The sequence below is a fragment of the Delphinus delphis genome, chromosome 15, assembly GCF_949987515.2.
Source record: "Delphinus delphis chromosome 15, mDelDel1.2, whole genome shotgun sequence".
Taxonomy (NCBI): Eukaryota; Metazoa; Chordata; class Mammalia; order Artiodactyla; family Delphinidae; genus Delphinus; species Delphinus delphis.
The window spans coordinates 25203899-25225811 of record NC_082697.1 but is presented as its reverse complement, the minus strand read 5'-3'; positions in this window follow the sequence as shown (position 1 = coordinate 25225811).

Sequence of the window (21913 nt, the reverse complement as noted above, 5' to 3'; positions counted from 1 at the left end):
TTATAGTTAGGCAATTCCTCAAGTGTTATAAAACATAGAGTTATCATAAGATCCAGCAGGTCTACTCTTAGGTATATGCCTGAGAGAAATGAAAACATTTGCCCATGCAAAAACTCGTACATAATGTTCATAGTATTTTATTATTATTATTGTTACCAAAAGATGGAAATAACCCAAATATCCATCAACTGATGCAATGGATACTCAAAATGTGATATATTCATACAATAGATTGTTATTAAGCAATAAAAAAGAAGAATGAGGTACTGATACAGGCTACAACATGAAAGAACCTCAGAAACATTGTGCTAAGTGAAAGAAGCCAGTCACAAAAGACCACATATTGAATGATTCCATTTATATGAAAGGAATAAGCAAAGCTATATCAATAGACAAATTTTTAGAGACTGAAAATAGATGGGTGGTTGTCCAGAGTGGGAGGCAGGGTGGGAAGATGAAGAGTGTCTATCAAAGGGTAAAGGGTTTCTTTTGGGGGTGATAAATGTAATGAAAATGTAAAATGAAAATCCAATTAGATTATGGTGATGGTCACACAACTCTGTAAATATACTAAAAACCATTGAATTGTATACAAGTGAACTTTGTGATACATAACTTGTATTTCAGTAAAACTGAGTATTTATATAATTCCAGTTTTATTACAATTAAAGATTTACAATTTTCAGAACCAAAGATTCCACTGTCATACTTGACTCATGTCCTCCAATATGATAGAAAAGGTCTAAAGTGGATGATACAATTACTCTTGTCCAATCATGTTTGAGATTTACATGTAGGAAGACTTCATGAATTGATAATCTCCTTTATTTTCATAAGCTGTATGACTCAGATGTTGCAGAAATACTCGTGTATCAAAATAGGTTTTGCTATGGACTTCCCTGGTGGCGCAGTGGTTGAGAATCTGCCTGCCAGTGCAGGGGACACGGGTTCGAGTCCTGGCCCGGGAAGATCCCACATGCCGCAGAGCAACTAAGCCCGTGTGCCACAACTACTGAGCCTGCACTCTAGAGCCCACAAGCCACAACTACTGAAGCCCGTATGCCTAGAGCCCGTGATCCACAACAAGAGAAGCCACCACAGTGAGAAGCCTGCACACCGCAAGTATGAGTATTCCCCGCTGGCCGCAATTAGAGAAAGCCGTGCACAGCAATGAAGACCCAACGCAGCCAAAAAGAAAAGAAATAGGTTTTGCTATATCCCTTTCATTCTTAGCAGCTCAGTAGTGTATTTTTATATTTTACCTAGCACTTTTAGATTTTTTTGAGCAAAAGAGGTGTTCAGAAAAAAAAAAGTTGTTCAGAGTTATCTAATCCACTAAACTGTTGACTAATATGTTTTTAAAGGAACCTTCTGGCCACCAGATAGGATATGGACAATGTGCAGTGGGGGGTGAATTGGAAGCAAGGAGAGTATTTCACGAGGGAGGCCCTAGAGAGCCTCACTAGCCCTGTCTCCCCAACCCAGTATTGGTCACTCACAAAGAACCTGTCAGCGAGCTGATGCTGGGGCCATATGGATTTCACATCCTCGTGCCACATCTGACAGATGCCAGCAGAGGGCAGCAGAAAGCCAGGGCTGTAGTGTCCTGGGCAGGTTGGCCATCCAGCTCTGGTAGAAGAAAGATTGGAACCCACTGGGCTGCCTAAAAGGTTCATTCGTTTTTTCCATAAGATGGCTCTAGTAGCACTTAGCTGTCTTTAACTTCATTGGAAACAATTGTGTTAGATTGTATTGTGAGAGCTGTCATATCAGCGTACATTAAAAAGAAAAAACATAAAAATTTGGTGAATTTTTGTGTAGCCATTTTAATACTGGAGATGGAAGAAGAAAAGCAACATTTTCGACATATTATGCTTTATTATTTCAAGAAAGGTAAAAACACAAGTGAAACGCAAGAAAAGATTTGTGCAGTGTATGGAGAAGGTGCTGTGACTGATCAAAGTGTCAAAAGCGGTTTGCGAAGTTTCGTGCTAGAGATTCCTCGCTGGATGATGCTCCACGGTCGGATACACCTGTTGAAGTTGATAGCAATCAAATTGAGACATGGGGCTTCCCTGGTGGCGCAGTGGTTGAGAGTCCGCAGGCCGATGCAGGGGACACGGGTTTGTGCCCCGGTCCGGGAGGATCCCACATGCCGCAGAGCGGCTCAGCGGCCATGGCCGCTGAGCCTACGCGTCCGGAGCCTGTGCTCCGCAATGGGAGAGGCCACAAGAGTGAGAGACCCGCGTACCGCAAAAAAAAAAAAAAAAAATCGAGACATGAATTGAGAACAATCAACGAACGTTTTACCATGAGGGAAATAGCAGACATACTCAAAATATTCAAATCAAGCGTTGAAAATCATTTACACCAGCTTAGTTATGTTAATCGCTTTGATGTTTGGGTTCCACATAAATTAAGCAGAAAAAAACCTTCTTGACCATATTTCTGCATGAGATTCTTTACTGAAACGTAATGAAAACTTTCCGGTTTTAAAACAAATTGTGACAGGCAAAGAAAAGTGGATACTGTTCAATAATGTGGAACGAAAGAGATCATGGGGCAAGCGAAATGAACCGCCACCAACCACACCAAAGGCCGGTCTTCATCCAAAGAAGGTGACGGTGTGTATATGGTGGGATTGGAAGGGGAGGACTCTATTATGAACTCCGTCTCGAAAACCAAATGATTAATTCCAACAAGTACTCCTCCCAATTAGACCAACTGAAAGCATAACTCGACGAAAAGCATCCGGAATTAGTCAGCAAAAAATGCATAACCTTCCATCAGGATAACACAAGACCCACATGTTTATTTGATGACCAGGCAAAAACTGTTACAGCTTGGCTGGGAAGTTCTGATTCATCCGCCGTATTCACCGGACATTGCACTTTCGGATTTCCATTTATCTCAGTCTTTACAAAATTCTCTTAATGGAAAAATTTTCAATTCCTTGGAAGACTGTAAAAGACATCTGGAACAGTTCTTTGCTCAAAAAGATAAAAAGTTTTGTGAATATGGAATTATGAAGTTGCCTGAAAAATGGCAGAAGGTAGTGGAACAAAAGGGTGAATACGTTGTTCAATAAAGTTCTTGATGAAACTGAAAAACGTGTCTTTTATTTTTACTTAAAAACCGAAGGAATCTTTTGGCCAACCAAATAGAATGGGGTGAGAATAGGGCATCCTTGAGATTGCCACTTCTGAAGCACTTCCTTCCCTTCCTCATGTCAGGATTACACATCCACTTTACAGATGATGATAATAATAATAAATATTGTTACCATATTATACCAGTCGCCATTTATTGAACCCACCCTACCTGCACACTCCTAACCTCCAGTCACAGATCCCACCAGTGGAAAGAGAACCAGTTTGGAGGTCAGGCAGACTGGGCTTCAACCCTGGCTCTTCCATTAACATCATGCTTCCTCTTTGAGTCTACTTTCCTCATCTATAAAACGCAGATAATAAAACAAAAGGAAGGACCCTCTGAGAGAATTAAATGTGCCCTGTATAAGGTGCCCGGCACGTGGGAGAGACTCCATAAATTTTAATTCCTTCTTCTGGTTTCTGTAGATTGTTTTATTTAGACAAATGTTATTAATGTCACTTAATGGACATTCACTCTGTGCATACTCTGTGCCTGTATCTATCCTAGGTGCTTGAGGACACAAAGGTGGACATCCCAGATTGGCAGAAGCCAGGAAGGCACCCCTGTGTTAGAGTGGGTCCCTACCAAGTCCATCTGGATTAAGAGCAAGAGTTCCAAATTCCTGCTGCCTTGCATTAAATTTGTGTTGCACCACTCAGTTTATGACCTTGGGCAGGTGACCCTGTCTCTTTGAGCCTCGATTGCATCATCTGTAAAATGGGGGATAGTTACAGTACCTAGAGGATCAAAGTGACGTTTAAATGTGACAATGTACAGCAAATGTACACCGTAAGTGCTCAGTATATTTAAAAACAGAATAGTGTCTAGAATTCCCTGGCAGTCCAGTGGTTAGGACTCGGCATTTTCACTGCTGGGGGTCCAGGTTCGATCCCTGCTCCGGGAACTAAGATCCTGCCCAGAAGAAAAAACAAAAACAAAACACAGTGTTAGACTGCCTTAAAATTACTCCTCCCCTGAGCAATCCTTACTGCTCACTTTGGTCACCAACCACCTCCTCAGATTTACCAAAGCAGGCCGGTATCAGAGAGGAAGCAAAAACCCAGCACCTGAAGACTGGTTCCACCACCTACCCACCATGTGACCTTGGGCATTCATACGGCCTCTCTGTTCTTCAGTTTCCTTTCCAAAGAGTTGGGATTATAATAGTACCTACCTATTAGGGGTTTTGTGAGGGTTAAATGAAGATGATACTTAGAAACACAGTGTCAGACAGAGTATGTGCACAATACATGTTCAGTTACTGTTGCTGCTGCTGCTGCTGTTATTATTACTATGACTCCTACTACCATGCTGTCTTCCACATCCACTCTGGCATCGACTCCTATGGATTCAACCTCCTCAAAGCCTCTCACAGCAGTCTCCACCCTCCATTCCTAGGTCTGGCTCTGCCTATCATTTCAGGCCTCTAATAGGGGTTTGTTAAAACACAGATTGCTGGGACTTCCCTGGTAGTCCAGTGGTTAAGAATCTGCCTTCCAATTCAGGGGATGCGGGTTCGATCTCTGGCCGGGGAACTAAGATCTCACGTGCAGCGGGGCAACTAAGCTCGTGCGCCACAACTACTGAGCCTGCTCGCCACAGTTAGAGAGAAGCCCGAGCACCGCAACAGAGATCCCACGTGCCACAACTAAGACCCAACGCAGCCAAATAAATAAACAAATATTTTTTAAAAACACACTGATTGCTGGGCCCCATTCAGCCATTAATAAATCCAGGGTTGATAAGGTGGGTCAGCAATAGCCTAATTTGCATTATTAGCAAGTTCCCAGGTGATGATGATGCTGTGGTCCAAGCACCATCATCACCCTTTGACAACCTTTGCTCCTGAGCTCTTCTCAGTCTCTCTGGTTCAGGAGTCCCCCACCTAACCCTTCTCCCAGCAGGTGGCCTCAGAAATGGGGTGACTTGGGGTAGAGATCATTCAATGAGGGTCAGAGGCTACAGGTTGGGGTATGAAAAGGGGATTGACCTCTGGTTCCAGGGTTTGTTCTTCACCCAGGAATCTGCTAGGGTAATATGAGGGCCTGAAAATCCCACCCCCCAGTTCCTCTCCCACCCCCCTCCCCAACACAGACACACACAGAGCTTTCCCCTTGCTCCTCTGAATCATTCACTCCAGGAAGAGTCCCAAGCTGTGGAGGGGGGCCACCTGGGCTCAGAGCTCACCCACCCTCATGCTGTATCCAGAATAACCCTTCCTTCCTTTCCTCACAGATGTTTCATTCACCCTCCTCTCTGGTCTGAAATTCCCTCAAAAGCGTTCACTAGTAATTTTTCCAAATCACAGTAATTACCTCATTACTTTGATATTAATAGACTTCATTGGCATCAAGGAGCCAGTTGAAACATGCCCAGACCCTGTGTGGGGAGATGGATTCCAGAAGGCAGCCCCGCAGGAGGGCTGGCCTGGCTGCAGCCCTGTGGCTCAGCTCTGCTCACCTCCCTCCCCACCACCTTCCCCCCATCCTGCTCTTACCCACATCAGAGAGTATCCTGGAACCACAGATTCATGAGAAACAGCAGAGGCCAAAACATCCATTCCCCAGAGGCCTAGAGTCACCCAGCAAAATAGAGGCAGCACCCAGGAGGAAACCCAGGGCTCTTGACCACCCAGAGCACACTTACTCCTTTCCTCCCCTCAGCTATGCTCCAAGACAGATCTGACTTGGGGACCCTCTGAAGCCCAGCCTGGATGAGGAGTCAGGGGTGACTCCTTACCTCCCCCAAATAATTAATACTTATTGAGTATAGCTCATAAACTCTCCAGGCAATAGCTTACTTAATCCTCACAGCATTCTAGGAGGTAGCTGCTGTCATCTAACCCATTTTACAGATAAGAAAACTGAGTCGTGGCCCAGGAAAAGGATACACAGTTGGGCTTCCCTGGTGGCGCAGTGGTTGAGAGTCCCCCTGCCAATGCAGGGGACACGGGTTTGTGCCCCAGTCCGGGAAGATCCCATATGCCGCGGAGCGGCTGGGCCCGTGAGCCATGGCTGCTGAGCCTGCGTGTCTGGAGCCTGTGCTCTGCAACGGGAGAGGCCACAACAGTGAGAGGCCCGCGTATCACAAAAAAAAAAAAAAAAAGGATACACAGTTGTAATTGGGGGAGTCTTTGGGGAGGACTCTGGGCATGAATCAATCACCTTCAGATGCCCTAGGGTCCTCCTGCCCCCACCCTGAGGTTTTCTCGTCTCTAGCAGCACCTGCAACCTCTTTCTAGATTCCAGGACAATAATGAGATTTAGCTCAAATGTATTGAAGGCTAACTCTGTACCAGATGCTTTGCTTGTACTATCTTCCCTCTCCCTCAGGGCTGTTCTCTATGATAAAGATTTAATTAGCCCCATTTCAGATGAGGAATGAGAGCTTAGGTGATCTGCCCAAGGACCCACTCTCAGTAACAGATCTGGGATTAATTCAGGTAGACTCCCAAGCCTATTCTCCTAACCATGAGACTCTTCAGCAAGCACCCTCCCCTATAGGCTTCGGTTTCCCCGTCTGTAGTAATCAGAGGGACCATCGGTTGAGGGTTCCCTGAGTGCCAGGCACCAGTTTGCCACAATGCCTACAGGGTCCATTGCACTTGATCTTATTAGTGCATTTGAATCTGTGACCTGTTATAACCACAGAGCAATACCTGTCTCGGTCATATCTGCCCACCCTCAGGTGGATGCTAAGTGGGTTTCCAAGTTCAAGGCTCTCCAGGAACATTGCTTGGGAAACTTCCTCAACAAATAGCATGGGGGAAGGGACAGTTTCGGCAGAAAGGCTACCCCGGGCCAGGCAGGCCAAGGCTGAGAGTGACTGGGCAGCCAGGAACTAGACTCGCCAAGCTGGTCAGGGCGGGGGTGTAGTATAGAGGATCCTTTGTCAGGCCAGAAGCTGCAAGGCTGCCCCATCCCCACCATCTGGCTCCAGCTCCAACCCAGTGATGCATGATGGGGGAAATGGGGGTGGGGTGCTGAGGGCTACCCACCTGCTCTGCCTCCTGGGATAAACCAACCCAAGACACCCCAGGCCCATCTGGCCAACATATCCCTGAGCCCTGACTGCCCCTGGGGACTCCTTTTCGACAGGCTGAAATTGGCCGGGAGTGCGGCCAGTCTGTCAGGGTCACAGGTCACTGTTAATCTGCCAGAACAAGGGAGGGCGGGCAGGTGGGCAGGCAGCCAGTGTGGGCAAAGCCCTGGCAGTTCCTGTCTTCTGCTCTGGTGGCCTTGGAGGGAGATTTTCCTCTTTTGGAGTCAGGGAGGTGGGCTAGAAAGAATACAGACTCTAGGAAAATTGCAAACGCTCATATCTCGCTACCTAGCAATTCCTCCTCTAGGTGCGCACTCCAGAGAAACTCTCACCCGTATGCTTAAGATGTCATTGCAGCACTGTGTGTAATAGCTGAACATTGTCAATAACCTAAATGCCCATCAGTAGGGGACTGGATAAATATAAGAACCTAGACCATCTTCCTCACTGTTACTCAACTACTGAGTCTGAGAACTGAGACTCCCGTATGTCAATATGACTTGTTCCAGGAAATTCTTGCCTGGAAAGATAAGAATGTAAACTGGTAAATAACTGCTATTTGCCTCAGGAAATTCTTGCAAACCAATTTGTTTGGGCAAACAGTTTGCTCATCTTGGCAAATACCTCTCTTATCAGACGACAGCTCTCTTCTCAAAGTTTCCAGAGCCTCTTAGGTGTCCACCAACTCTAAACTGTTTGCCACAAACTTTGCCCAATTTCAATTTGGTTTCCACCTTAAAAGATTCACACTTGAGGGGACTTCCCTGGCGGTCTAGTCGTTAAGACTCCGTGCTTCCACTGCAGGGGGCGCAGGTTTGATCCCTGGTTGGAGAAATGAGATCCCGCATGCCTCCGGGCCAAAAAACAAGATTCATACTTAAGCCCAGACAACCCCCCAGCCCTATAAATATTCTTCCCTGATCACCCCCCTAAGATTTCCTGAAGATAATATTCCCCCTCGCTAGAGCAGATTTCATAAACTCAGCTTCGCTTAATCAACAGTTTTTCCTGGTGGTCTTTCTGGATGAGTTGACAATAGACAAATAAAATGTGGTCTCCATAAGACAGAAAACTTTACAGCAGGTAAAGGGAATGAACTAGAAATGGATGGATCTTGAAAACATAAGGCTAAGTGAAAATTCAAATTGCAGGAAGATGCGGGGAAAAATATGATGGATTATGTACATTTCAAAACCCCACAAATAGGGAATTCCCTGGCGCTTCCCTGGTTAGAATTCTGAGCTTTCACTGCTGAGGGCCTGGGTTCGATTCCTGATCAGGGAACTAAGATCCTACAAGCCCGTGGCATGGCCAAAAGAACCAAAAACCCCCATAAATAATATTGTGTATGATTTTAGGACAGACTCATATAAAAACAAGTACAAATATAAAAACATGCCCGGTGTTTATGGAAACCCAAAATTCAAGGCGTTTATGAAAACCAAACTTCCCTTTGAGGAGGCAAGAAGGGTAGTGGGATAGAGGAGTAAACAGAGGGTTTAAATGTAAACTATAATATTTTATCACTTCTGTCAAAAAGGAAAACAAAGATTTAAAGAAACATGATTAAAATGGTAGTATTTGATTAGTTGGGGAAATAGGTAATCCGGTGATTTTTCCTAAAATTGCTTAAAAAATTTTTTTTGTCTATTGGCCAGAAGCTTATTCTTTTTTTTTTTTTTTTTTTGGCTGCATGGCACAGCATACGTGATCTTAGTTCCCTGACCGGGGATTGAGCCCGTGTCCCCTGCAGTGGAAGCACAGAGTCTTAACCACTGGACTGTCAGGAAAGTCCCTTTTTTTTTTCCACAAGCTTATTCTTTTTAACAAAATTCTAGTATAATATACATAATATGAAATTTACCAATTTAACCATTTTCAAGTGTGCAGATCTATGGCTTTAAGTTCATCCACATTGTTATGCAACATTGCCACCATCTATCTCCAGAACTTTTTCATCTTTCCAAACTGAAACCCCACCTATTAAATAATAACTCCCCATTGATTGTCCCCTCCCCCCAGTCCCTGGCAACCACGATTCTACTTTCTGCCTCTGTGAATTTGACTATTTTGTGTACCTTATATAAGTGATATACCATATTTGTCTTTTTGTGACTGGTTTTATTTCATTCAGCATAATGTCTTCAAGATTCATCCATGTTGTAGCATGTGCCAGAATTTCCTTCCTTTTTAAGGCTGCATAATATTCTGTTGTATGTATAGATCACATTTTGTTTATCCATTCATCCATCAGTGGACACTTAGCTTGCTTCCACCTTTTCACTATACTGAACAATGCTGCTATGAATGTGGGTGTACAAATATCTGTTTGAGATCATGCTTTTAGTTCCTTTGAGTATATACCCAGAAGTGAAATTGCTGTATCGTTGGTAATTTTATGTTTAACTTTTCAAGAAATTACCATGCCATTTTCCATAACAGCTGCATCATTTTCCATTCCCACCAGCAGTGAGTGCACAAAGGTTTCAATTCTACGTCCTCACCAGCCCTTGTTATTCTCTGTCTTTTGATAACAGCCATCCTAATGGTGTGTGAAGTGGGATTTTCTTTTTTTTTTGGCCGCCCCGCATGGCGTGCAGGATCCTAGTTCCCTGACCAGGGATGGAACCTGCAACCCCTGCAGTGGAAGCACAGATTCTTAACCATTGGACGCCAAGGAAGTCCCTGGGCTTTTTTTTTTTTTTTAATGCAAATAATCTTGTATGCTATTCTGTATGAAAATAAAGAAAGAAAGAAAGAAAGAGAAAGAGAGAGAGAAAGGAAGGGAGAAAGGAAGAAAGAAAGGGAGAGAGGGAAAGAAAGGGAGGGAGGAAGGACGGGAGGGAGGGAGGGAAGGAGAGAGGAAGGAAGAGAGAAAGAAAACATTTCCAGGAATTCCCTGGCGGTCCAGTGGTTAGGACTCTGTGCTCTCACTGCCAGGGACCAGGTTCAATCCCTGGTCAGGGAACTAAGATCCTGCAAGCCCCACAGAGCAGCCAAAAAAAAAAAAAAAAAATTCCAAATTTAAAGGAAGGAGGGCAGGTCAGTGCGGCATTGAACAAATCACTTCACCTCTCTGGGATCCAATTCTGTCATCCAGGAAAATGGTGGAGTAGTAACCCCATTTCCAGAATTAAGGAAGTAACAGTTGTGCAGATGCTCGTGCAAAGAAAGGAATTTGGTCAGAAAGTCAGTATGTCACCCTGAAAAAGTCAGGGAACAGAATCTGTGTGAAGGAAATGGAGACTCAGTAGCCCTCTACTGAGGGCCAGGCACTTTCAAACTTTAAAGTCCTCCCCATTGTACAGAAAAGGAAGTGGAGGCGCAGAGGGTCCAGGGACTTGCTGATAGTCACACATGGCAGAGCTGGGATCTGACCCCAGAGCTGAAACTCTCAGCCCCTGCACAGAAAAGGAAGTGGAGGCGCAGAGGGTCCAGGGACTTGCTGATAGTCACACATGGCAGAGCTGGGATCTGACCCCAGAGCTGAAACTCTCAGCCCCTGCAGTTCCCTGCCTTGCATGTGACTTTATTCTGATCCCAAGAGTTCAGTGAAATAGGGCCCTGTAGATCAGAAAGTCTGAGTACCTCCATGATAACAGTAACTAATATATATATATATATTTTTGCGGTATGCGGGCCTCTCACTGTTGTGGCCTCTTCCGTTGTGGAGCACAGGCTCCAGACGCACAGGCTCAGCGGCCATGGCTCACGGGCCCAGCCGCTCCGCGGCATGTGGGATCTTCCCAGACCGGGGCATGAATCCGTGTCCCCTGCATCAGCAGGCGGACTCCCAACCACTGCGCCACCAGGGAAGCCCCAGTAACTAATATTTAATGAGCACTAGCCATGTGCCAGGCACCACACTAAACTCCGAATCCTCACAACCCCCATGAGTTGGTATACTTCCTGCTCACTGATTCGGAAAAGGAGTCTCAGGTAAGTCAGGGGATTTGCCTGAAGTCACATAGCTCATAATAGTGTCTGGTCTATATGGCTGTAAAGTCTCAACTGCCCCATCTAAGTGGAAGACTCAGGATTCAAACCCAGAACATCAAGGACTCTAGCCATCAGGCTAGAACCCAGAACCCAGAACCCAGAACATCAGGACTCTAAGCCACTGCACATTCTTGGCACCCTCTGTCTCCCAGGGAATGGAGGGGCTCCTCAGACCGTCTTTCCTGCTGTCCCCTCTTGTGGCCCTTCCTTCCTCCCAGCCCTGGGAGAATGCAGGGAGGGGCTTCAACTTGGAGGTTGGACCTGCCGAAGGTGCTCGGGCATGTGGGGGACCCACAGGGCCATGATTTCTAGGCCAGCTCTGAGCCTCGGTGGCACGTTTCCAGGTTACAGATGCTTCTGCAGCTGTGTGACCTTCATCTTGGTCTTCTTGACCCCCAAAGCCTCCTCCCAGGCCCAGCCAGCCCCAAGCCAGGTAGGCTCTTGCTCAGGACCAGGAGCCCGAGGGTGGCCCAGAAAGAGCCAAGTCTGCCCCCACCCCCCACCATGCACACACACCAAGAGGTGGCCCTGGGACATCCCCACCTCCAGGCTCCCAGCTTCTGCTCCTGTCCCCTGCCTCTTTATCACCTCCTCCTTCTGTAATCAGCTCACACTCCAGAGAGGAATGAAGGCCAGTTTATGTCTTAGAACCAGGCTTTAGGCCACGAACTATTCTTTAAAAGCAGGGGAAAGAGCCCTGGGCTGGAATAATTATGAATAATTATTATTATAGTTTAACTAATTAAAATAAGGAGAGAACAACAATAATAGCTGACCTTCAGAGGTTATCAGTGTGCTAAGCACACATTGTCTTATTTAATCATTTAATTCTCTCAAGAATGCTGTGAGGTAAGACTGATCTGTTTCTGCTTTGAAAAAGTGAAAACTAAGCTCAGAGAGGTAGGGAACTTGCCGAAGGTCACATAGCTGCCAGGTGGTGAAGTCTAGAGGAAGGAGAACTGGTGACCTAAACCTTATGCTGCCTGACGCTTCCTTGGGAAAGTTAAACCCTCTCAGAGCCTCATTTTGCCCAAATGCAGAGGGGAAGAAAAGACAGAGAGGAGAACAGGACCAAAGAAGCATGGAGCCACACAGTTTGGTAGTTTGCTGTAGAGGGAAGCAGTATGCTAAGGACTGTAAGTGGAATCTAATTAAGCCTAGAGGTAGCAACTCTTCTTCGTCCCATTTCACAGATGAGGACTTAGAGGCATAGAGAGGTTAAATAAATGCCCAATGCCACATAACCACATAGCTAATGGACATAGACTTCCATCGGGATCTGTCAGACTCCAAAGCCCTCACTCTGTGACTGTTACACCAGAGGTCAGTCAGCAAGTTCCTGACCCCACACTGAAGGCCTTGAACTCTGTGTGAGGTTTGGATTTCTTCTCTCTAGATCTGCACTCTCCAACACAGTAACAATTAGCTACATGTAGTTATGCATAATGAAATAAAATTAACAATTCAGTTCCTCTGTCACATTAGCCACATTTCAAGTGCTCCATAGCCACATGTGGCTACTGTGCATATCTAGACCATCCCATCATCCCAGAGACTTCTATTGTCTAGCGCTGATCTAATTGTTGGGGAGGGAAGCCAGCGAAGGGTAGAGCAGCGGGAATGTCACCAGGGCAGGTCTTTGTGCTGCCATCACTCAGGATTCAGGGAGTGAAAGAGGTGGGTACCCAGCAGGTTGAAGTGAACAGGTTATGGTGAAGCTGTTGAACCCAGACAGCAGTGGGGGCAGAGAGGTGGAGCCAGTGAGGGAGCAGGGAGGTATTCCCAAGAGTTTGGCTTTCCTGGAATCCCCTCCCCACCACTTGCTGTGTGGCTTTAGGCAGTGTGTGCACACCACTTCTCTGAGCCACAGTTCTTCAACTATAAAATGGAAATAATAAAAGTACCAGCTGGGAATTCCTTGGTAGCCCAGTGGTTAGGGCTCCGAGCTTCCACTGCAGGGGGCACGGGTTCGACCCCTGGTCGGGGAGCTAAGATCCCCGCAAGCTGTATGGCACAGCCAAGAAAAAAAAAAAAAAGTACCAGCTGCACAAGTGTGAGTTTTAAAGGGATAATGTGGGCACAGCAGAGCTTCTCCTGTCTGTGATAAGGGACCAGTTTACTGTTTCCAATCCATCCATCAACTGACATTAGGTAAAATACAATGAAAATGAATTATTCGAAAAATAAACACGTTTGGATGTCATAGCAATGTCGAATTGCCGTGTAATTTTCTAGACATTCTGGGACTTCCCTGGTAGCACAGTGGTTAAGAACCGGCCTCCCGGTCTTCCCTGGTGGCGCAGTGGTTGGGAGTCCGCCTGCCAATGCAGGGGACACGGGTTCGTGCCCCAGTCCAGGAAGATCCCACATGCCACGGAGCGGCTGGGCCCGTGAGCCATGGCCGCTGAGCCTGCGCGTCCGGAGCCTGTGCTCTGCAATGGGAGAGGCCACAACAGTGAGAGAGGCCCGCGTACCGCAAGAAAAAAATAAAGTTTCTAGACATTCTTCATTTCTTACTTATTTTGCTGTAACTAACAGTTTAGAGACTAACACTACCCACACTTTGAGTAACAGTGATTATAGGTCACTTGGTTTCATGCCTGGCCCAGTCAGTGGCTACTGCTATTATTAATAATAATATTGGATGGAGCAATGAATAATAAATGTGGGGGGTGCAGAGAAGAAGGAGTCTTGATACCGTATTGTGGCTAATACTCACAAGGGGAAGAGGCAGGACCGAAGCCAGATACAGTCACTCCAGAGTCCTCTCATTCAATGCAGTAGGGAGAAGGCTACAGGCTACAGGATTGACTGGAGGTAGACCTGCAATTGGGGCCTGGCTCAGCCCAGGTGTACTTCTAGGCTTGTAATTTTTAACCAGCCTCTCTGCTGATGAAACTGGTGTTATGACTCAAAGGTGGAGAAATGGATCCTTTTGCAATAGATTGGCTTACCAGTTGAATGGCTGGGTGAGGGGCAGATTCCAGATCCCAACCTCTCCACTTTCCTGCCACAGGACACTTGTACATGCTACGTGTCCCGCTCTCCTGGGCATTCTTCCTCCCTTCACCTGGTTAACTCCCATTAATCACTAAGATTTTTGCCACTCCCCCTCCCCAGCTGCTTTTGCAGGAAAGTTTCCCAACTGATTAGAATTTCATGGCTTCAGAGTTCTATTAGTTAGAATTTCACGACCAGAGAATTCTATTGATTAGAATTTTATGGCACCAGAGAAGTACTGATTAGCATTCCATGGCCCCAGACTTCTATTACTTAGAATTTCATGACTTGAGAATGCCACTGATTCAAATTTCATGCTTAGTGTTCCAGTAATGAATATTTCCCCCAGATACCAATACAGACTGCTCAGCCCTTTGCTCAAACTGTCACCTGCTCAGGGGGAGCCTTCCTTCACCTCCTTATTTCAAATTGTCTGTCCGCCACCTGCTCCTGTTTTGTTTTTCTCCATGGCGGTGATCACGACTTAACAATTCAAATACATTACTTACTGCCCCCTGTAATAGAATGTAAGAAGATCCACGAAGGTGGGGATTTTTATCTGTCTAGTTCACTGTAGCATCCCCAGGGCCTAGAACAGTGCCTGACACACAGTAGTTGCTCAATAAATATTTGTTGAATATTTATACATGAATCAACTGCAGAATTAATAAATTGTTTCAATTATTACACCAAGTTATCATATAATAATTTTTAAAAGAGTGACTGCCCATTTATCCATCTACCTCTTCCAGCATGTTGCCTCTCACTCAATGCTTCAACTCACAATGGAAAGAGGAGTCCTTCTCCTTTCTCTAACTGTGTCTTTCTCCCTATGACAGGGGTCTCAACTGAGTCAAGATCCAGGGTCCTAGGAGAGGGAAAGGAATTGAAATGAAGGGGAGACAGGGATGAGCTTAAAAGGGGATATCCTAACATCTGGAATCTATCAATACTAATTTTCAGCCTCAGGTGTTACTGTCACCTCCTCCAGGAAGCTCCCCCTGAAGGCCAGATTAACTTGGCTCACCTGTCAAATGCTCTTCAACTTTCATGCACCCTGTCCACAGCACTCCGTACTATTTGTATTTAGAGACGAGCTGGGTGATTGATGTCTGCAGATAAGGACCACATCTGCTTTGTACCTCATGCCAGGACAAGTGCCTGGCACACAGTAGGTGCTCCAGACTTACTTGTGAAATGAATGTATGAACACCATATCACACTCCTGCTGGCAGAAGTGTGGGTCAAGGGGGTGCCAGAGGGATAAAGACCCTCAGGAGACTGGAGTTCGGGTACCCAGCCTCCCTCTGGAGTCATCTCCAGGGTTAAGAGTAGGATAGGGGTGGGCAAATTTCTTGTATAAGTGGATAGATAGTAAAACATAGCTTGCCTGCTGTTGTAGCAGCTGTAAACAATATGTTAACAATAAGCACGGATGTGTTTCCAAAAACCTTAGGGATGCTAGAATTTATAAACTTAATATGTCTCAGGTGTCACAGCAACAGTCTTTGGCCTTTTCAACAGTTAAAAGATGTAAACACTTCATAAACAGTACAAAACAGCAGGCGGTCAAGGGCTATAATATGCAGAACTCCAAAATAAAGTTTTAAGTAGAAAGTAAGGGTGAGAGATGGAAGTGAAGAAGGGACGTCTTTTGGTTAAATCTGTGAGGTTGGGCAAGTCACTTAACCACTCTGAGCCTCCCTCTCCTCCTTTGGAAAAGGGCAATAATGAAAGTCCTTGGTTCCCAAGGCAGACTTGAGGATTAACTGAGATAATGCCTTCAACTCCAGCCAGGAGGGCTCAGCGTGAGCCAGTGGGTTGCTATTGTTAATAATAATCATTATTATTACTACCAAGGGGACTTTGGGAGGAGCAAATGGAAGGACGTATGCTAATCCCACAGCATAAAGTCTGGCACCCAGGAGACCCCCATAGAAGCTCCTAACCTTCCCTGTCCTCCACCCCGCCTCCACCCACCCTAGGTCACTGGAGATAGACCTCCCCAGCATCCTCCACCGGCCTCCCAGGCTCTCCTGCTCCCCACAGGCCTCTTCTGAGACAGAAAATGTGCCCACTGGCAGCTGGTGGGGAGCGGGGAGGAGGGTTCTGACCAGGCCCCCTGCCCATTGTCTGAGCATGCCGGCCCGCCAGCCAGCTGATGTCCTGTGTCCCGACACCAGCTGGCCCACCCCACCCCCACCCAACACTCCCTCCTCCCAGGTCCCTCCTTGTCACTCATCCTCCCCACACCCCCACCCGCAGCCCAGAAAGAATCAGGATGTGACCAGAGAGTCTGAGCTTTTGTGCCCCAAATCGTAGGCTGATTTGCATTCCTTTAGCAATTTGCACACCCCATTCATTTGCAGAGGCTAGACGGCTGCAAGGCCAGCAGGGTTCTCGGGTTTATTTCGTTTGCGAGGGGTTTTGAAAGGTGACTTTGGGTGTTCCCTTTTAGCCTTCAGCACTTCCTCATTCTGGGACTTTGGCCACTCAGATCCGTAGTTTCCACATCTGTAAAATGGGTACAATAACCTCTTTCCTACTGAGTGGTTTCGGGGAGTGAATAAGGGCACGCATGCTGTGTACCTGGCACACAGTATGTGCTCAACAGATGACAGCTTCTTATTACTTAAATAGAGTAGCATCCTCATGTCCTCCAGAGCCAACTGTTAAACCTGTGCTGTCCCATAAGGTAGCCACTAGTCGTGCGTGGCTATTTAAAATTAATTATAATTAAATTAAATTGGAACTTTAGTTCCTCAGTCTCACTAGCCACATGTTCTGGTGGCTGTTGTCCTGAGCAGCACAGATATCAAACATCCCCGTTAGTGATGGAAGTTGTATTAGACTGTGCTGATTCAAACCCTCTAATTCGCCTGAGCTTTTCTCCCTTTCCCGGGTAGGGCTCTCCCTTCTGCAGCCCTTCTCCCCTCCCCATCAAGGTAATGACCTTAGTGAATGGGTGTTCTTTTGTTCTCTGCACCTGGGCTAGAGGGTGGAGAACAGGTGTGGTGCTGTGCCCTGGAGCAGCGAGAGGGTGGGCACAAATTGTCTGTGTGGTAAAGCAAACAGCTGCACCCAGCTCTGTCCCAGCCACCAGCAGGAGCGTTCATGGGCCCGGATGTGAATGAGGGAGGGGAGGCACAGGGAGTTTCTGTCCTCACCATCTCCCAGAGGCAGTTTAAGGTCACACAACACATCTGAGCCTCGGATGTGCAGTTTCCAGCACAGCTGACACCTGGGGAAGGTGCGACAGATGGGAGGCCCGGAGTGCGGGGGGAGGGGAAGATTAGCAACTTCTCAATGCCAAGGCTCAGCTGTATCAGAGACTGAATGGCATAAATAGGTCACTTTCAGACTATTTCAAACTAGGTATATCCGCTGTGGTCCCATGTCACCCCTGGAGTTTAACTAACAACCATAGTAAGAAATGTATATCTCCATGTAACTGTCTATTGGCATCCCCAAATTAACATCCCTAAACCAGAACTCACTTTTGTCTCCAGGATGTGTCTGTTCATCCCACAGCTGTCTCCATCTTAGGGGATGGCTGCCCCATTCTTCCAGCTCTCCAACCCCCAAAGCTTAAATCAACCTTGACCCTTTTCTTTCCTGTGCCCTACAAAGGAGCTGTCAGCAAATCCTGTTGGCTCTACCTTCAAAATATACCTTGAATCCAACCCCTTCTCACCATCCCCACCGCTTGGCAGCACCCTGGTCTGAGCCACCGCTGTCTCTCTGTGGCGGCTTCTACCTTTGCTTTCCCCAGTATACCCATCACCCCAGAGGCATGAAGATCAAATCATTTGTCTGTATAAAACCGTCTAGTGGCTCTGAAATTCACTCAAAACAAAGTCTAATTCCTTACTGTGGCCTACTGGGGGCCCATTTGTCTGGCCCTAGTCCGCTTGCCCAGCCGTACACTAATGTCTCTTCTGTGCCATGCACACTCCTCCCTCAGGGCCTTTGCTCCTGCTACCCTCCACCAGGAGCTTCTGGCAGCTCTCTTACCTTCTCAGGTCTCAGGAATATAAATGAATATAAATACTCTATTTGAAGAACACTTTCTTTGTTACCTTCTATATAACAGCACTCACACTACCACACACCTCCCCCCACCCCGCCTTTGACTTCTTTTCTTCTTCTTAGAGTACCTATCATGGTAATTATTTATTTACTTGCTCACTGTCCAGCCATTGTCAGCATCCCCTCATAAGAATGGCAGCTTCATGGGGCAGGAATTTTGTCTGTCTTCTTCACTGCTGTATCCCCAGTGCTCAGGACAGTGCTTGGCACATAGTAGGTGTTCAGTGAAGGAAAGAAGGGAGCAAAGGCTCTGTGCTAGGAACCATGCTAAGCACCTATAATATGGTTACCTCATCTAAGAGCCATAGCCCTTAAGGTAGATACTGTTAGCTCTGACTTTGCAGATGGGAAAATGAGGCTCAGAGGGAATGACTTGCCCCAAATCAGTAAGTCTAAAAGTGTGTCTCTTGCACCACTCCCCAACCTACAATCAGAATTGACAGGGAGCTGTAAGAGATCAAGTTTGTTTGTTTTTTTTTTCCTGAACAATAGTTGAGGGAGGGACTTCCCTTGTGGTGCAATGGTTAAGAATCCGCCTGCCAATGCAGGGGACACAGGTTAGAGTCCTGGTCTGGAAAAATCCCACATGCCTCGGAGCAGCTAAGCCCAAGCGTCACAACTACTGAGCCTGCGCTCTAAAGCCCGCGAGCCACAATTACTGAAGCCCGCGCGCCTAGAGCCCATGCTCCGCAACAAGAGAGGCCACCACAATGAGAAGCCCACACACCACAACGAAGAGTAGCCCCTGCTCGCCGCAATGAGAGAAAGCCCGTGTGCAGCAGCGAAGATCCAACACAACCAAAAAAAAAGTTGAGGGGGTTTGCCTGGTGGTCTAGTGTTTAGGATTCCAGGCTTTCACTGCCATGGCCCAGGTTCAATCCCTGGTCGGGGAACTGAGATCCTGCAAGCCATGCAGAGCGGCCAAAAAAATAAGAATAGTTGATTTACAATATTGTGTTAGTTTCAGGTGTACAGCGAAGTGATTTGGTTATACATATATATGTATATATCTATATCCTTTTTTCCAATTCTTTTCCATTGCATTTTATTACAAGGTATTGAATATAGTTCCCAGTGCTATACAGCAAATCCTTTTTGTTTATCTATTTTATATGTGGTAGTGTGTATCTGTTAATCCCAAACTCCCAATTTATCTCTCCCTACCTCCTGGGACAGGATACTAAATTCTGAGTGCCCCAGGGGATTCCGGTGCCTAGGCAGGATGTCTGAGATCCTCTGCTCTGTGAGTGGGCAGCTTTCAATAGACAAATCTTTTACACATTCTCAGAGGAGGCTCTAAATCTCTAGATTTCTCTTCACTTTTAGTATGGCTAGTGGCCAATTGTTTAAAGGGGGAAAAAAAGCAAATCAGAGCCCTCTAGGGCATACTTGAAACATTTTATTTGCGTTCCCTTGCCTCAGGCTGGACATCCCTTCCCAGGGTCTCCAAGCAGCAGGCCAGCCCTCCCAACTCAGGTCACTCACCCCACCCCCAACCAGCTGAAAGAGAAGAGAAGCAGTGAGAGGGAGGGGGCCACATGATATAGGACTTTACAGGTCTGGTTGGAAGTTTGAATTTTATTTTAAGCACATCGATGAGTCTTGGAGATGTTTGTTTTAATTTTTTTTTTTTTTTTTTTTTGGCCACACTGCATGCGGCATGTGGGATCTTAGTTCCCTGACTAGACCAAGGATTGAACTCATGCCCCCTGCAGTGGAAGCGCAGTCTTAACCACTGGACCACCAGAGAAGTGTTTGTTTTTAATTTTTGTTTTTAATTTTTAATTGAGGAAGAACATATAGAGCACAAATAAATCATAAAGGTGAATTTTCTCAAGCTGAGCACACCCACGTGACTGTGAGCACCCAGATTGAGAATCAGAATATCACCACCCCCAGAAGCCCACCTGGAGTGCCAGCCCAGTCACTGCCCTTCCCCCACCCCACAGGTCACCACTCTCCTGACTTCTAACAGCATAGATAAGTTTTACTTATTCTTGGGATTTTATGTATAAATGGAATCACACAGTATATACTCTTTTGTGTCTGGCTTCTTTCACTCCACATTTTTTTTTTTTTTTTTGGCTGAGTTGGGTCTTCGTTGTGCTCGGGCTTCCTCTAGTTGCTGCGAGTGGGGACTACTCTTCATTGCGGTGCGCGGGCTCCTCATTGCAGAGCACGGGCTCTAGGCATGTGGGTTTCAGTAGTTGTGGCACGCAGGCTCAGTAGTTGTGGCTTGCGGGCTCTAGAGCACAGGCTCAGTAGTTGTGGCACTCAGGCTTAGTCGCTCTGTGGCATGTAGGATCTTCGCGGACCAGGGCTCGAACCCGTGCCTCCTGCATTGTCAGGTGGATTCTTAACCACTGCGCCACAAGGGAAGTCCCTTTCACTTAACATTAAGTGAGATTCATCTGTGTTGTCTTTATAGCAATATTTTATTCATTGTCCTTGCTATGTAGTATTCCATTGTGTGAACATATCACAACTTATCCTTCTGTTGACAGACACTTGAGAACTTACTGGTTTGGGCTTTTGTAATAATGCTCCTATAAACAACTGTGTACATGGCTTTTCATGCATGCACGTAAGCATTCCTCTCCAGCATCTACCTAGGTGTGGAAATGCTGGGTCATTGAACAGGCATACGCTTAGCTTTAGCAGGTACTATTTTCCTGAGTGGTTGTACCACTTAGACTTCCACCACTAGAATTCATGAGGGTTTTAGGTAGGCAGTGGCACAATCTGTATCCTAGTCCACCATCTATGCTATCAAATGTTTGTCACACTACTAAGTGAGCAAGTAGACCAGCACATGCCGAAAAGGAGGATAGTTCTGTCTGGGCCTGGCTGAACTCTCCTGAGAGGCATTTTCTTATCACACACTCTCCTGGGACCAAAGACCAGCCATAAACAAGAAAAGATCTCTGTCCCTAAAGAACTCACAGCCTGTATGGAGGTTTTAAAACTGTGCTCCAGGGGATCTTATGGGGTCTGTATTCAGTACACAGACCTGTATTGTCTGGAGGGACCAGGGTACCTGGAGAAATGGAAGTAGAGAAACATGACAACAGTTAGACAGGACTTTGAGGCTTATTCATCTCTAGGCCTAAAGAAGTCCCGGGGATCAATTTGCCCAAAAGCCTGGAGGACAGAGTGTTGTCTGGAGAAGACCAAGTGTGGCGACCTGAGATAAAAACAGGGGTTCTGGAATCAGTGACTCCCAGGCTGTGTACAGGAACAAATCACTCAACCCTGTTGAACCTCAGTGTTCTCATCTGTTAAAAGGGATAATGTGATAGCATTCAACCTAGCAGGACTGTTAGCGATGCTTTTTAAAATAATATTTATTTATTTATTTGGTTGTACTGGGTCTTAGTTGCGGCAGGCAGGCTCCTTAGTTGCAGCATGTGGGCTCCTTAGTTGGGGCATGAGAACTCTTAGTTGTGGCATGCATGTGGGATCTAGTTCCCTGAACTGGGATGGAACCAGGGTCCCCTGCATTGGGAGCATGGAGTCTTATTCACTGCACCACCAGGGAAGTCCCTGGTAGTTATGCTTTGAGCTTTGCACTAGTACCTGGTACATAGGAAGCACTCAAGGCAGATCTTATAAAGTATTTCTGTGTGGCTGG